The 18248-nt window shown below is 43.1% G+C and overlaps 1 protein-coding gene and 1 pseudogene across 1 annotated transcript in view; one reads left to right on the plus strand and one right to left on the minus strand.

Annotated features, from left to right (window-relative positions):
- CYP4X1 (cytochrome P450 family 4 subfamily X member 1) overlaps nt 1-18248 on the plus strand; it is a 74485-nt gene that overhangs the window by 15342 nt on the left and 40895 nt on the right. The window lies entirely within an intron of this gene.
- Nucleotides 1-18248, minus strand: part of LOC103225928 (cytochrome P450 4A11-like) — a 28797-nt pseudogene that overhangs the window by 1855 nt on the left and 8694 nt on the right.

Consider the following 18248-nt stretch of genomic DNA (forward strand, 5'->3'; position numbering starts at 1 on the left):
AGACCTGACTGTCCCCCAGCCTGACACCCATAAAGGGTATGTGCTGAGCAGGATTAGTAAAAGAGGAAGGCCTCTTTGCAGTTGAGATAGAGGAAGGCATCTGTCTCCTGCCCGTCCCTGGGTAATGGAATGTCTCAATGTAAAACCCAATTGTATGTTCTATTTACTGAGATAGGAGAAAACCACCTTAGGGCTGGATGGAGGTGAGACATGCTAGCGCTAGCGGCAATGCTGCTCTTTAATGCACGGAAATGTTTATGGAGATGTTTGCATACATGCATATCAAAGCACAGCACTTTTCCTTAAACTTATTCATGACACAGAGATCTTTATTCATATGTCTTCCTGCTTACCCTCTCCCTACTATTACCCTATTTTCCTGCCACTTCCCCCTCCCTCTCTGAGATGGTAAAGATAATGATCAATAAATACTGAGGGAACTCAGAGACTGGTGCTGGCGCGGGTCCTCCATATGCTGAGAGCCGGTCCCCCGGGCCCACTTTTCTTTCTCTATACTTTGTCTCTGTGTCTCTTTCTTTTCCCAAGTCTCTCCTTCCACCTGACAAGAAATGCCCACAGGTGTGGAGGGGCAGGCCAGTCCTTCAGTCACTCAGTGACTGAATAAGTGAAAGGATGGATGAGGGAGTGATGTGTGCCTGGAGCATACAATATGTTTCTACATAACAACACATTTTTGTTCTTGACTATGAACTCCTAGAGGCAGGGACAGTACCTTTTTCCTGTTTTCCCCTCATGCTGCACAGGGCCTAACCCACAGAGGTAGGCTTAATAAATACTTATATATTTGAATGAAGTTAATTAAGTTTAAAAAGAATAAAATAGAATGAAATACACTGAGAGTAAATATTAGTTCTGGACTAGAAATGGAGCTTGGGGATGCTCTCCTGTCCTCTAGTGGCAGCAACATGATTAACAGCCACTGTTTACGAGGAAGTTGGCATCCTGGGATAAAACAGTGCTGGAGAAGGACTTTCTGGAACATCTGCTTAACAACCATTGTGTGAAAGTGGACTCACCATCGGGAGAATTCACATAATTACTCATTTAGAAAAACTATGTTTCTAATAACAATTTACTTAGTTCTTGGCATTTGCTTTTCATACGATGTTTCCTGTAGCCCTGAGGATTTCCACAGCAGTTATTTTGGAGTGCATATGTCCAACTCAGCAACTATTTCAAGTGTGTTTCATAATCCACACACATAAGTCTTCAAATGTTATTTGTCATATACTGAAAAGAGGGTTTTCCTCAAAGGCAGTTTATTGTTCTCATTTTCATGTGTTTGTCAACATTTTGCTATGTGGCCTATGGGATCGTGGCATAGAGAACCCACTGCACAAAAACAATTTTGCCAAATGGGAAAGGAGACACAAATATGTGAACACTATAACACAGTGGACATTTGTTGGACAAGATAGCAAAATATTTGAGACAATGCATATGGGTATAAAACTTTCTGCAAACGGTTGTTTTAACCATTCACTTTTTTGGCTTGTAAGGGAGGACTAGCAAGGCACCTTAATTCTAAATATATGCAAATATTTCAGTTTTTTCACATAACACATGGGTGAATTAAGTAGAAATGGTAGTGTGCTGCAATGGCAATATGTAGGGGAGAGAGAATTGACTTTAATATCTCTGAAAATTGAGAAATGCTAATATATACAATTTAATTGACTGAACAAGTGTAATATTGAAAATTCATACTCCTCAAATGAGGGAAACACCAGAATACGTGAAAGTTCAGAACACACACACTCAGTGAATTTTGGCTGGACATTGGAAAAAGCAGAGGGAGCGAGGTCGCCGTCCTGTGCCCTGAAATGCCGTCTTTCTTTTGTACACAGAGACATCAGCATCAGACTTCCTTCCCACAAACACCAGCATCCAAGGGTGTAGGTGAAGATGGCACATATGAATTAGGGAGCCATAAGCATCAGCTGTGTGCCCAGAGCCTCCCCCTGTTTCTCAACCTCCACCTCCACCTCCATTACCAGCATTATGGCGCCTCACCTCGATCCTCCTGAGAAGGGCAGGAAAACATGGCTGTGTCAAGCAGAACCCGATACAAAGCGGGAAGGGTCAAACTCCTGCAGAGAGAGCACCAGGGCAGGACAGATAAGAGTTCAACCTCTGTTACCTACCCATAAGGAGACAGGATCCCCTGAGCAGGAGAATGTGTTGGGCCTGAGAGATCATCCTCCTCCAAGGCCTTCTTACCTCTGGGTTTGACCACATCTTTGGGTTGTGGTGAAGCCCATAAATGGAAAGAGTGACTTTCAATCCTGTGGGGAGGGTGTGGAAGAGAGAGAGAAGATGGATCATATCCATGAGGTGGCCTGGTCCCTCATGCAGCAGGGGACAAGTTTTGCCTCAAATAATCACTTTGAGCAGGATGATACAGGGGTGCTGAGCTTGGTTAAGCATGTGAGCTCAAAGGATGAGTAGAAAACTATGAATCCAGGAATGAGAAGCAAGAAAGCATTGGTGTTTTACTGTTTATAGTAAGTGCACTGCGAACCTACCTTCATCAAATGCCTCCAAGGGCCACTGGGGAATATACATGAACTCACTCAATACCCACAACAATGATCCAAGGAAGACATTCCTTTATTCCCAAATTTCAGAGGAGCTACCTCAGTCTCAGAGGCTGATTGTCTTGCCTGTGGTCACACAACTAGAATATAACAAGACCGAGACCAGACCCAATGGGGGTTGAGCCTTGGTGGATTCTGTCCACTGTAGTGGTCTCAAATACGGTCATCAGTGGCTCTCTGTCATCAATCTGAGGGCTCCTCAAAAGCTGGACAACAGCTGACCCATGACTTATGATTCCTGATCTCCCTCATTTGCCTTAACCCGATCAGGAAAGAACCACATCTCCCTGTGCCTGTGTCTGATTCTTTCTAGCTCTCCACATCTCATGGAATAGAATTTTAGGGCTTTTGTTCCCAAGGCCACATGCAGAGGCTGACATTTATTTATCAGACTTTTGGTGGTTCAAGCTCTTTGCCAGGCATTTCAAATTCTTTATCCTAACTATAAAATATGTTTCATTTTTTGACAAGGAAAGGGAGGCTCAGAGAGGTTTGCAATTGCTGAAGCACAGGTGCATTCCTGACCCTCCGCATCTCCCTGTGGAGAGCTTAGGTGAGTGGATGGGAGAAGTTCATACCTTTGGGCAAGGAGTGCCCATCAGGGAAGGTGATGGGGGTGCTGAGCTCTCTGCCAATGCCTGGCACCAGTGGGTAGAGTCTGAGCACCTCCTTGATGCCCATGGTGGTGTAGGGCATCTTGTCCAGGTGGTCCCTGAAACAAAGTCCATCCTGAACATCAGCAGGGCCTGGGAAGACCAGGTGAATACCCCCTACAGAGAGAGCATGACTCCTGCATCTCTTGAACCCTCACTCACCAGGTGATGGAGGCTCCATCCCCCAGGAAGCTCTGGATCTCCTCCTGGCACCTCTGCTGAAGCTTGGGGTGTGTGGCCAGAGCATAGAGGATCCAGGAGATGCCACTGGCTGTGGTGTCATGGCCTCCAAACATAAATGTGTCTGCCTCAGAACGGAGGTCCTTGTCTGACAAGCTGCTCTCACTCTCTATCTGGGGAGGCCGAGGTAAGAGTGCAGGGTTAGTCTCTTGCTCTGTGCTTTGGGAAAAGCCTCTGGCCTCTCCTACACACACTCACTTTGGCCAAGAGAAGGATGTCCAGGAAATCCAAGTTGCTCTTCCTCCTGACCTTCTCCAGCTCCCCCTCCTCTTTCAGGTGAGCCTTCCTCAGTTGGATCACTCGATCTGTTCCAGAACAGTGGTTACCATACAGAGCTGAGAGTGTCAGCAGCCCCCAGGAGGTCCAGCGGTTCACCTGCCCCCATGTGGGTGCCCGGTAGACCTCAGCATGAGTGTGGGTGTGGATGCATGTTCAGGAGTAAAAATTCTAGTGCTGTGTGAGGCAGGGCAGGCCTCCCCGCAATGGCACAACCCATGGGGCTGCTGCTTGAATGCTGCTTGGATGGGGTCTCAGGTAACCATCCCCATGTGGGGACACAGGTAAATGCCTGCACAGTGCCTGCCCCTAACATCTCAGCTCCCAGCCCCTGCTCTATGGAAATCTCTGTCATGGGTGTGTCCCAGTTGCTGCAGGGACCACAGGGGGCCTGGCTGTGTGTGATGAGTCAGGGCAGCCTCCTTTAGCTGTGCCTGTTGAAGGGAGGAGACAAGAAGAGGAATGGACAAGCTGGCAGGCACGGTGGTTCCAGCAGCTGGTAGGGGTCAGGCTGTAGATAGTGTCATTCTGATGAAAGACATTGCTCGTGCGGGAAACAGCTTTTTAAGGTCCCCAATGGCCTGGATGTAGGATTGGATATCCCTGAGGGAAAGGATGCAGAAGAGACCAAAGTCAAAGGGGCCTCTGGTTTGGAGGCAATGTGGAATCTGGATGGAGATAGCTTCAAACACGGGACAGGCATCACTGAGGCACTTGTTTCTTCTGTCTTAGAGCTCTGTGATCCTGAGGTTTTTATAAGATATTGTGAACAGTCAGGTCTACCTGTACTAGGGATAAGGAATCCTTAGCTGAAGCATGGTTTGATCTGGTCTGGGATTAGAGCTTTGTCATAGGCTGAGTCTTTCTTCCTGTGGAGGTGAGCCCACAAGCTGCCCCACCTGCCTCTCAGGTATGTCCATGCAGTTGATAAGAACATGAACCCCACAGCTGGAGAGTTATCACTGACCGGTCCAGCTGGATGTTGAGGGCACACTTCATGATGGTGTCCAGGGTCATCAAGGAGACGTGCTGAAAGATCTCCAGAGGGGAGTCCTGGCCAATGAGCTCTTCCCATTTGTCCTGTAGTGGGAGAGGGCATGGACCTTCTTAATTCCCCAGAAGTCTTTTGCTAATAGGGCTTGGCTTTTCCCTTTATCTCCAGATATCATGGTTGGGATCCCTCATTTTAAGAGCAGATGTAGTGCTGATATTGGTATTGTGAATCAATATGTGTAAACCAATACCTAGTTTTCAAAGTTTTAATGCAGCATTAACCATGTTTGCTCACAATAGCCTGAAGTAAGTTTTGTATTCTTAGATTCAGTTATACCCTATAGTTGGCTGGAAACATTTTTTATTGTTGTTTATGAATAAATAATAGGAGTACTCTTCAGTGTTTGAAAACTGAGCTTGTTCTGCGAGACTGATTGCATCTCAACTTTAGGGGGACAAGTGTCAAAACAATAGGAAGTCTAAAAGGCCCATATACATGGTAAAACCCCGTCTCTACTAAAAATACAAAAATTGGCTGGGCATGGTGGCGGGCGCCTGTAGTCCCAGCTACTCGGGAGGCTGAGGCAGGAGAATGGGGTGAACCTGGAAGGTGGAGTTTGCAGAGAGCCGAGATTGCACCACCGCACTCCAGCCTGGATGACAAGCAAGACTACGCGTCTCAAAAAAAAAAAAAAAAAAAAAAAAAAAGGCTCATATAGGTGCCTAATGGAGGCATATCAGGGACTTCAATTAACTTTCATTCGTGAAATATTTGCTGAGCACAGTTGAGTGAGAAATCAGAGTCTGGAAAGGAGAGAAGGGTATGGCAGCTCTGGCTCTGAGAATGAAGAGCTGGTGTCCCTTTCACTGCATGCACGGCTCAAATCCATGCAGAAAGCTCTGGGTCCCAGGCCAGAGCCTCAGTGAGTGACATCCTGGCCTGTCCATCCTGACACTGGAGATGACATTGTCAAGGCCATCAGGGGTAGGGTGTCCTGATGTCCAGTAGATTGACCATCTCTCCAGTACCCTGCGCTGAAGATTTCAAAGTGGGAGGCAGAATTTATCCACTGTGATCCTCATTCCCTGTGACAATGAGCAAAGTGTGGATGAAACTTGATGCCTGGGTGCTCTGCTATCACATCACTTTTGGGGAACCCTACTCACAGTAATGGTCTGAGTGTGTTATTCTGTTTGGCTGTGTCTATGGCTGTCTGTGGGACACAGAGTTGAGAGTGAAATTGGTGAGAGTGCATGCTGTGATTGGATGTCTGGAGGGGAGAAAGATGGACTCACCAGTATCATGTGTATGGAGTCCGCCATGAGCCCCATGTAGGACTTCAAGATGTCATAATGGAATGTTGGGGTCAGCATCCGCCAGTGCTGGTGCCACTTCTGCCCATTCAGCAGGGGCAAACCATACCCTGGGCCAAGAGATGGGTGTGTGTATGTGTGTTGGGGAGAGGCAGGATGAAAGGGATCTCTTGGGAAGGAGACAAGGTGGTTTCTGAGGGGAGAAAACCTAGAAGGTACTTCGTGGGCTATGGCAGGGAAAGCAGGTGCATTTCAGGTATGGGAATGTCCTAATTGGGCTGATACATCCCTGTGATTAGGACAGTTGTGAGATGAAGTTTGGAAAGAGTTGTGGGCAGTTGTTAAATAAATATCAGGCTGAGGATGTCTGGAGAGAACTGAGAAGTGAAGTGGAAGAAGCTGAGCCTGAGGAGGGCTCACACCAGCATTAGGACAGGGTGAGGGTCTTGTTAAAAGAAGGGACATGAAACTAGATTAGGGATGGGTCATGACAGTGGTGGCCCCTCACCTTTTGTTCTCTGTGAGCCAAAGAGTTTGCTCTTGGCAAATCTAACTGGGGAGCAGATGGGGAACTGGGGAGCAGTCCTAGTTTACATGTACATACCAACCCAGGGAGCCAGGAATCTACAGTTTTCTGGAATTTTGGAGTCTGAGAGATAAGACAAGGCTTTACAGGAAACTGGGAGCTACTACTACTAAATTTGGCATCCCCAGAGGTAGCTGTGGTTCAGACCATGGGCTTCTATCAGTTGATAATGTCTGTGTGTTGGCAGTTTGACCTGTGTCATTTCCCATTTTGCCTCCTGTCCCTTTCCATGTCTGCCATAAAGATCAATGTGGGCTCAGGAAGTCAGATTCAGTGTTCCAGCAGCAGAACACCCACAGATCTAGGAAGGAGTTGGTAAGAAACATAGGCAATGTCCTCCAGGCCAGAGGGTAAGACAGAGCCATTGGTGGTGGCTTAGTCTACCAGTGACCCAGGACTGGAAGGAGTTATAGTTACCAAATCCATGTCATAATTCATTGATGAGTGAAAATGAGAATAAGAACCAAAATCTCAAAATTATAGATCAACACCAGTACCATATGCATATACCCACATATCTGTGAGACATGTGGCAATGTATTAGCTTAAAACAGCAAGAAGGAAAAGGAAAAACAGCAAATTTACCCCCACACGGTTGTTTTAAACATTCAATACTCAGTAAATACTTCTGGCTGTAGCCTAGACTGTGGGCATTGTGAATGGTTGGGACAGGGTTTAGACATTAACATTTGAACTGCCACTTTCTACTGGGTTTTTACAGACCCAGGGGCATGTATCAGCAGGGAAGAGCTGATGCAGTCAGGATGAAGTTTCAATCTCACCTGATGTCCCCAGAATCACCTTCATGTAGTCAGGGTCATAGAGCTGGACACGAACTTTGCCTCCCCATAGCCAATGAGGACAGGCACTTGGGAATGTCTCCACCCATTTTCGAGTCTGTTGTAGCTCCTGGTCCTGTTGGAACTATCAACGAGGGTAGATAGATGAATGCTTTCATTTAGTTGTAGTCTTTGCAGTGGGAGCGAAGGGCAGGACAACCACAGAGACCATGTAGTTCTGGAGGTACCAGTACAAGTTAGGAATTTGGAACTGTTTCTGATGACCTGGGCTCTGATCCAGATTCTTGTTCTCTCCCCAAGACTTGACCTAAGGTCAGATTCTGTCTCTCTGCTGTGTAGAGCTATGGGCACAATACTGCCTGCAGAAACTTCAGTCGGTTATTGTTTACACATTGTGTAAAATCTCTGGAAGTCATAAATACGACAATTTCCATGGACAATGTGCATAACTTGTATCACTCAGTAAGCAGATTTGTAAAATAATTTAGTATATTTACAGAATAAAATGAATTAATGTAAACATTTTAAATTATACAATAATTTTATATAATCATATTCATTATATTTTCAGTATTAATCTAGCATATATGGTAAGCATATGTTAAGATAAAACAGTGATCAAAGGATTGTTCAGGGGGGTGCCGAAGATGGCTGAATAGGAACAGCTCCAGCCTCCAGCTCCCAGCATGAGTGACACAGAAGATGGGTGATTTCTGCATTTTCAACTGAGGTACTGGATTCATCTCACTGGGGCGTGTCGAACAGTTGGTGCTGGTGAGTGGGTGCAGCCCAATCAGTGAGAGCTGAAGCAAAGCGAGGCATTACCTCACCTGGGAAGTGCAAGGGGGAAGGAAATTCCTTTTCCTAGCCAAGGGAAACTCAGACACACAACACTTGTAAAATCGGGTAACTCCCACCCTAATACTGTGCTTTACCAAGGGTCTTAGCAAAAGGCACACCAGGATATTATATCCCAAGCCTGGCCTGGAGGGTCCCACGCCCACGGAGCCTCCCTCATTGCTAGCACAGCAGTCTGAGATCTAACTGCAAGGCAGCAGCAAGGCTGGGGGAGGGGCACCCACCATTGCTAAAGCTTAAGTAGGTAAACAAAGCTGCTGGGAAGCTCAAACTGGGTGGAGCCCACCACAGCTCAAGGAGGCCTGCCTGTCTTTGTAGACTCTACCTCTGGGGACAGGGCATAGCTAAACAAAAAGCAGCAGAAACCTCTGCAGATGTAAATGGCCCTGTCTGACAGCTTTGAAGAGAGCAGTGGTTCTCCTAGCACAGAGCTTGAGATCTGAGAATGGGCAGACTGCCTGCTCAAGTGGGTCCCTGATCCCTGTGTAGCCTAACTGGGAGACATCCCCCACTAGGTGCAGACTGACACCTCATACCTCACATGGCTGGGTACACCTTTGAGACAAAGCTTCCAGAGCAAGAATCAGACAGCAACACTTGCTGTTCAGCAATATTCTATCTTTTGCAGCCTCCGCTGCTGATACCCAGGCAAGCAGGGTCTGGAGTGGACCTCAAGCAAACTCCAACAGACCTACAACTGAGGGTCCTGACTGTTAGAAGGAAAACTAACAAACAGAAAGGACACCCACACCAAAACCCCATCAGTACGTCACCATCATCAAAGGCCAAAGGCAGATAAAACCACAAAGATGGGGAAAAAGCGGTGCAGAAAAGCTGGAAATTCAAAAAATCAGAGCGCATCTCCCCCTCCAAAGGAACACAGTTCATTGCCAGCAACAGAACAAATCTGGACGGAGAATGACTTTGACGAGTTGAGAGAAGGCTTCAGTTGATCAAACTTCTCAGAGCTAAAGGGGGAACTATGTACCCAGTGCAAAGAAACTAAAAACTTTGAAAAAAGAATGGAAGAATGGATAACTAGAATAACCAATGCAGAGAAGTCCATAAACGAACTGATAGAGATGAAAACCATGACACAAGAACTACGTGACAAATGCACAAGCTTCAGTTACCGACTTGATCAACTGGAGGAAAGAGTATCAGTGATTGAAGAGCAAATGAACGAAATGAAGTGAGAAGAGAAGTTTAGAGAAAAAAGAGTAAAAACAAATGAACAAAGCTTCCAAGAAATGTGGGATCATGTGAAAAGTCCAAATCTACGTCTGATTGGTGTGTCTGAAAGTGACGGGGAGAATGGAACCAAGTTGGAAAACACTCTGCAGGATATTATCAAGGAGAACTTCTCCAACCTAGCAAAGCAGGCCAACATTCAAATTCAGGAAATACAGAGAACGCCACAAAGATACTCCTCAAGAAGAGCAACTCCAAGACACATAATTGTCAGATTCACCAAAGTTGAAATGAAGGAAAAAATGTTAAGGGCAGCCAGAGAGAAAGGTAGGTTTACCCACAAAGGGAAGCCCATCAGACTAACAGCAGATCTCTCTGCAGAAACTCTCCAAGTCAGAAGAGAGTGGGGGCCAATATTCAACATTCTTAAAGAAAAGAATTTTCAACCCAGAATTTCATATCCAGCCAAACTAAGTTTCATAAGTGAAGGAGAAATAAAATCCTTTACAGATAAGCAAGTGCTGAGAGATCTTGTCACCACCAGGCCTGCCCTACAAGAGATCCTGAAGGAAGCACTGAACATGGAAAGGAACAACTGGTACCTGCTATTGCAAAAACATGCCAAAATGTAAAGACCATCAAAGCTAGGAAGACACTGCATCAACTAGCGAGCAAAATAACCAGCTAATATCATAATGACAGGATCAAGTTCACATGTAACAATATTAACCTTAAATGTAAATGGACTAAATGGCCCAATTAAAAGACACAGACTGGCAAATTGGATAAAGAGTCAAGACCCATCAGTTTGCTGTATTCAGGAGACCCACTTCACATGCAGAGACATACATAGACTCAAAATAAAGGGATGGAGGAAGATCTACCAAGCAAATGGAAAACAAAAAAAGCAGGGGCTGCAATCCTAGTCTCTGATAAAACAGACTTTAACCAACAAAGATAAAAAGAGACAAAGAAGGCCATTACATAATGGTAAAGGGATCAATCCAACAAGAAGAGCTAACTATCCTAAATATATATGCACCCAATACAGGAGGACCTAGATGTGTAAAGCAAGTCCTTAGAGACTTACAAAGAGACTTAGACTCCCATACAATAATAATGGGAGACTTCAACACCCCACTGTCAACATTAGACAGATCAATGAGACAGAAAATTAACAAGGATATCCAGGAATTGAACTCAACTCTGCACCAAGTGGACCTAATAGACATCTACAGAACTCTCCACCCCAAATCAACAGAAAATACATTCTTCTCAGCACCACATCACACTTATTCCAAAATTGACCAATAGTTGGAAGTAAAGCACTCCTCAGCAAATGTAAAAGAATAGAAATTATAACAAACTGTCTCTCAGACCACAGTGCAATCAAACTAGGACTCAGGACTAAGAAGCTCAATGAAAACTGCTCAACTACATGGATGGCACAACCTGCTCCTGAATGACTACTGGGTGCATAATGAAATGAAGGCAGAAATAAAGATGTTCTTTGAAACCAATGAGAAAACAGATACAACATATCAGAATCTCTGGGACATATTTAAAGCAGTGTGTAGAGGGAAATTTATAGCACTAAATGCCCACAAGAGAAAGCAGGAAAGATTGAAAATAGACACCCCAACATCACAATTAAAAGAACTAGAGAAGCAAGAGCAAATACATTCAAAAGCTAGCAGAAGGCAAGAAATAACTAAGATCAGAGCAGAACTGAAGGAGATAGAGACACAAAAATCCCTTCAAACAATCATTGAATCCAGGAGCTGGTTTTTTTGAAAAGATCAACAAAATTGATAGACCGCTAGCAAGACTAATAAAAAAGAAAAGAGAGAAGAATCAAATAGATGCAATAAAAATTGATAAAGCGATATCACCACCAACCCCACAGAAATACAATCTACTATCAGAGAATACTATAAACACCTCTACACAAATAAACTAGAAAACCTAGAAGACATGGATAAATTCCTGGACACGTACACTCTCCCAAGACTAAACCAGGAAGAAGTTGAATCCCTGAGCAGACCAATAGCAGGCTCTGAAATAGAGGCAATAATTAATAGCCTATGAACCAAAAATAGTCCAGGACCAGATGGATTCACAGACAAATTCTACCAGAGGTATAAGGAGGAGCTGGTACCATTCCTTCTGAAACTATTCCAATCAATAGAAAAAGAGGGACTCCTCCTTAACTCATTTTATGAGGCCAACATCATCCTGATAGTAAAGCCTGGCAGAGACACAACAAAAAAAGAGAATTTTAGACCAATATCCCTGATGAACATTGATGCAAAAATCTTCAATAAAATACTGTCAAACCGAATCCAGCAGCACATCAAAAAGATTATCCACCATGATCAAGTGGGCTTCATCTCTGGGATGCAAGGCTGGTTCAACATATGCAAATCAATAAACATAATCCAGCATATAAACAGAACCAGAGACAAAAACCACATGATTATCTCAATAGATGCAGAAAAGGCTTTTGACAAAATTCAACAACCTTCAAGCTAAAAACGCTCAATAAATTCGGCATTGATGGAACGTATCTCAAAATAATAAGAGCTATTTATGACAAACCCACAGCCAATATCATACTGAATGGGCAAAAACTGAAAGCATTCCCTTTAAAAACTGGCACAAGACAGGGATGCCCTCTCTCACCACTCCTATTCAACATAGTATTGGAAGTTCTGGCTAGGGCAATCAGGCAAGAGAAAGAAATAAAGGGTATTCAATTCGGAAAAGAAGAAGTCAAATTGTCCCTGTTTGCAGATAACATGATTGTATATTTAGAAAACCCCATGGTCTCAGCCCAAAATCTCCTTAAGCTGAAAAGCAACTTCAGCAAAGTCTCAGGATGCAAAACAATGTGCAGAAATCACAAACATTTTAATACACCAATAACAGACAAACAGAGAGCCAAATCATGAATGAACTCCCATTCACAATTGCTTCAAAGAGAATAAAATACCTAGGAATCCAACTTACAAGGGATGTGAAGGACCTCTTCAAGGAGAACCACAAACCACTGCTCAGTGAAATAAAACAGGACAGAAACAAATGGAACAACATACCATGCTCATGGATAGGAAGAATCAATATCGTGAAAATGGCCATACTGCCTAAGGTAATTTATAGATTCAATGCCATCCCCATTAAGCTACCAATGACTTTCTTCATAGAATTGGAAAAAACTGCTTTAAAGTTCATATGGAACCAAAAAAGAGCCCGCATTGCCAAGACAATCTTAAGCCAAAAGAACAAAACTGGAGGCATCACCCTACCTGACTTCAAACTATACTACAAGGCTATAGTAACCAAAACAGCATGGTACTGGTACCAAAACAGACATGTAGACCAATGGAACAGAACAGAGCTCTCAGAAATAATACCACACATCTACAGCCGTCTGATCTTTGACAAATCTGACAAAAACAAGAAATGGGGAAAGGATTCCCTATTTAATAAATGGTGCTTCGAAAATTGGCTAGCCATAAGTAGAAAGCTGAAACTGGATCCTTTACTTACTCCTTATACAAAAATTAATTCAAGATGGATTAGAGACTGAAATGTTAGATGTAAAACCATAAAAACCTTAGAAGATAACCTAGGTAATACCATTCAGGACATAGGCATGGGCAAGAGCTTCATGTCTAAAACACCAAAAGCAATGGCAACAAAAGCCAAAATTGACAAATGGGATCTCATTAAACTAAAGAACTTCTGCACAGCGAAAAGATACTACCATCAGAGTGAACAGGTAACCTACAGAATGGGAGAAAATTTTTGCAATCTACTCATCTGACAAAGGGCTAATATCCAGAACCTACAAAGAACTCAAACAAATTTACAAGAAAAAAACAAATAACCCCATCAAAAAGTGGGCAAAGGACACGAACAGGCACTTCTCAAAAGAAGACATTTATGCAGCCAACAGACACATGAAAAAATGCTCATCATCACTGGCCATCAGAGAAATGCAAATCAAAACCACAATGAGATACCATCTCACACCAGTTAGAATGTCAATCATTAAAAAGTCAAGAAACAACAGGTGCTGGAGAGGATGTGGAGAAATAGGAAGTTTTACACTGTTGGTGGGACTCTAAACTAGTTCAACCACTGTGGAAAACAGTGTGGCGATTCCTCAAGAATCTAGAACTAGAAATACCATTTGACCCAGCCATCCCATTACTGGGTATATACCCAAAGGATTATAAATCATGCTGCCATAAAGACACATGCACATGTACGTTTATTGGGGCACTATTCACAATAGCAAAGATTTGGAACCAATCCAAATGCCCATTAATTATAGACTGGATTAAGAAAATGTGGCACATATACACCATGGAATACTATGCAGCCATAAAACAGGATGAGTTCATGTCCTTTGTAGGGACATGGATGATGCTGGAAACCATTATTCTGAGTAAACTATGGCAAAGACAAAAAACCAAACACCACATGTTCTCACTCATAGGTGGGAATTGAACAACGAGAACACTTAGACACAGGGTGGGGAACATCACACAATGGGGCCTGTCGTAGGGTGGGAGGAGCAGGGAGGGATAGTATTAGGAGAAATATGTAAGGTAAATGAGTTAATGGGTGCAGCACACCAACATGGCCCATGTATACATATGTAACGAACCTACAGGCTGTGCACATGTACCCTAGAACTTAAAATATAATAATAATTTTAAAAAACTATCGATATTTTTTTTTTTAAAAAAAAAACCAGACTGGAAAAATAAAAAAGGTATGGCATAGATGTGAAATAATACACATGCCAGTCCCTTTGCAACAGCACCCAAGAGCCCACTGAACCAGGGACCAGGGTTTTTTTTAGCTTATTTGTCCTTATTTGTGAAATGAGGCTTATACTGTCCTGCATTTCACAGAGTGGTCTGGAGGACTGAAGGATAAAATATATGTAAAAGTGACATAGTAGGTAAGTTCTTATAGTTTCCACTTCCTGGTACTTGGGAGTGAATGTTTGAAAAATTACAAGTCTAAGAATCAGTTTGCCCAAAGTCCCATTGTCTCTAACAAAAAATAAAGTCCTTTGCTTAGTCTTCCTAGTTAACTTGTTTCTATACATTTAAACATTTTTTTCCTACATTTTGTTTTTGTTGTTCTGTATCAGCACATAAATAAGTAGTCACCAGCTCTCAGTTTCATTCTAGGGGAAAGGGCACCATGCCATCTTCTCAAATGGTAGGTTGTTGTGGCTGGTTCACTCTGAGTTTGTTGTTGGTGGTGTTTGTTTATTTTTAAAGTGAAAGCAAGTTTATTAGGAAGGTAAAGGAATAAAGAATGGCTACTGAATAGGCAAAGCAGCCCCAAGAGCTGCTAGTTGCCATAAATTTTGGCAAATTTATGACTCACTATATAAGTCTGTATAATGTCAAAAAGTGGTAGGGGAGAGGTCTTAGGATGCATTGCAGGCACGATATGATACAGAAGACAGACTTCAGGAGCCACATATGACTAAGGTCAAGTTATTTCATTTCTCAGGCTTCAACTTGCTCATTTGTAAAGTGAAAATAGTGAGGCCTACTTGGGAGAATGGAGATAGCATATGTAAGATGCCTGGCACATAGTAAGAGTTCAGGGTTATTTGATATTATTATTATTATTCCAGATAAGAGTCTAACTTGGCAGAAGGTGATGTGTCGGTTACACCATAAATTACGTTACTTACGCGATGTTCAAACAATATTATTATTTTTGAAACATGCCCAAGTTGGACAAATATGAGAATTGCTTAAGGCATTTGCTTACTATTAAGTAAGTCAATTGTTTAACTTATTATCCAAAATAGCAATTTATTTAATTTGATGTTAAGCAAATAAACTCTTTCATCAGATGGGGAAGGTTAAGTTTAAATGACTTTAGTTGACCTTAATATGCTCTTTCTTTTTTTTTCCTGAGATGGAGTCTTGCTCTGTCACCCAGGCTGGAGTGCAGTGGCACAATCTCAGTTCACTGCACTCTCTGCCTCCCAGGTTCAAGCAATTCTCCTGCCTCAGCCTCCCAAGTAGCTGGGATTACAGGCACCTGTCCCCATGTCTGGCTAATTTTTGTATTTTTAGTAGAGATGGGGTTTCGCCAAGTTGGCCAGGCTGGTCTCAAACTCCTGACCTCAGGTGATCTGCCCACCTCGGCCTCCCAAAGTGCTGGGATTACAAGTGTGAGCCACTCCACCAGGCCCTCAATGTACTCTTAAATTTAATAATTTTGAGTTGGCCTATTTATATTTAATAAGGAAAATAGATACTGCATATTAACATTGTAAAATTAAATAATATTAGTATCATTCAAAACTGTCTATGACTGGAGATTTTTAATGGGATTTTATGCGATTTGCATTTTGTGTTACACTGTGTTGTGGCTTAAAGTACTACAAAATATGAAACTCTACATCTGCCCAAACCTTTTCTTCTTCCTCCTACCTTCAAAGCCAGTGACTGCACTATGAATCCCACCCTCACTTACTAGGAATTGGGGGTGAGGTTGGGATAGGAAATAGAGAGAGGAAGAGAGACTTTAAACTTCTTTCACTCTCAAATCCCTGAGATCCCCATCCAGAAGCATTCCAACTCTCCTCTCACAGTCAAACTCTTCAAAGTGGTTGACACTTCTGCACAGCTCCTTACTTCCCTCCTAATTTCTTCTCAACCCACTTTATTTTGATTTCTGTTTCTATCATTTCAACACCTCTTCCCAAGTTTACAACTGACTTCCATGATATGAATTCCAATAAACACATTTTAAACTTTATCTTTGTTTTGTAACTCATCATTCATCTTTCGTTTCAAGTGTCTCAGCCTCTCTGTATCTCACACTGGATGATCCTGGTTTCTTTCACACCTCTCTGCTTGCCTCTTTTCCATCTCCTCTAGAGGTTCACACTTCTCCACCCAACATTTTAAAAACTGGGTGGAGAAGTATGAGCCTTCAGAGGAGATGAAACAGAGTAACACTGTTGGATACATTTAAGGTTTCACTGCCCTGTCCTTCAAAGGAACTGGAAAGACCAGCACAGGTGGTATAGCTCACAGGTCACATGGAGAAAGGAAAGGTGACCTTGGAATTCTCAGTCTGGAGAGAAGGAGGTTAGGGGTAGCCTTTTTTTGTTTTTTGTTTTTACTTTTGGACTTCATTTCCTTATCTGTATGATAGGACTAGATCCAGATAACCCATGTGGGTCTGTGCAGTTGTAGCATGAATCCGTTTTACCATAACACTGCTTTCCATATCTATCTGTCCTCTCCACCAGATTGTGTGTTGGCCTACCTTTGATACATTTTTGTATCCTGGTATTTCCCAGCATTGGCAGAGGGACAGTGCAACACAGTGAGAGTAAGAACTGGCTCTGTGCTTCCTTACTGAAACTTTCTATTCTCTTACTTCCAGGCTGTTGACTGGAGAAAATGATGGAACCATGTGCCAGTGGCCTTTTGCATGGAACTTACTATGTAAATTCTACTGGTTCCAAAGTCTTTTAACAGCTTGCTTGTCAATGCCCCCAGCAATAACCATAGCAGCTGTTCTCAATCCCTGCCCCTGCCATGGCAGAAGAGGCCTTAGGATTCTCTAAAAAAACCTCAGGTTATCCAGCATTGGAGATATAATCTGCCTGTTTCCTCCTCCCATTCTTTCTCTTATGATTATGTGTTTGTGTTCCCAGTTGAACCCCTTCAAAACCAAAACTACTGTGTTAATTAGGGGCAGAATGAAGTGATCACTTTCCAACCTTGATGCTTCCATAAAAATATCTAGGACTACTCAGGAGGCTGAGGTGGGAGGATTGCTTGAGCCCAAGAGGTCAAGGCTTTAATAAGCAGTGATAGCACCACTGTACTCCAACCTGGGTGACACAACAAGACTGTCTAAAAAAAATAGCTAGGACTGACCATCTATGAAGTTTCTGTGCCTCCTCCCTTCTGGCTCATCCATTCTATTCAATGCCCCATTCATCCCCTTCAGCCTCCCCGGCCATGTGTTTTCTCTCTTACTGCCCCTCTCTCAGAACCTTCTATCCTTCCTATTAGTGCTACCTCCATGAGGAACAAGCACCAGGCTCACTCTCTTGAGAATAACCATTATTTTACTTTACTCATTTTCTATTTACCAACCTTCCCACCCTCTAGCTTAAAACTTATTCTCTTAATAGACAAAATTCTTGACCTGGGATATCTCCATTTCTTCATTGCCCACTTGCTTTGTAGGTCATTGCTCTACATTTCTCACCCTGCTGTTTCTTCAACCTCCCTCACCCCTGGTATGTCTCCTCAGTTCAAGTGAAATAAATGTTTATAAAACATTTATTGTGTGCCCAGCTCAAAGACGGGCACCAGGCAGAATTCAAGAAATTAAAAAAAAAAAAAAAAACGTTTAAATCATCATGGTGCTTTAAAGACTAATTAGGAAGATAAGCTGAATATGCAAAGAGATAAGGTAGGAAGCTGTACAGGATTTTTTTATTTATTTTTTATTTATTTATTTTTTTTTTTGAGACAGTCTCGCTCTGTCACCCAGGTGGGAGTGCAGTGGCACAACCTTGGCTCACTGCAAGCTCTGCCTCCAGGGTTCATGCCATTCTCCTGCCTCAGCCTCCTGATTAGCTGGGACTACAGGTGCCCGCCACCATGCCTGGCTGATTTTTTGTATTTTTAGTAGAGATGGGGTT

This window comes from Chlorocebus sabaeus, chromosome 20 (assembly GCF_047675955.1).
Source record: "Chlorocebus sabaeus isolate Y175 chromosome 20, mChlSab1.0.hap1, whole genome shotgun sequence".
NCBI lineage: Eukaryota > Metazoa > Chordata > Mammalia > Primates > Cercopithecidae > Chlorocebus > Chlorocebus sabaeus.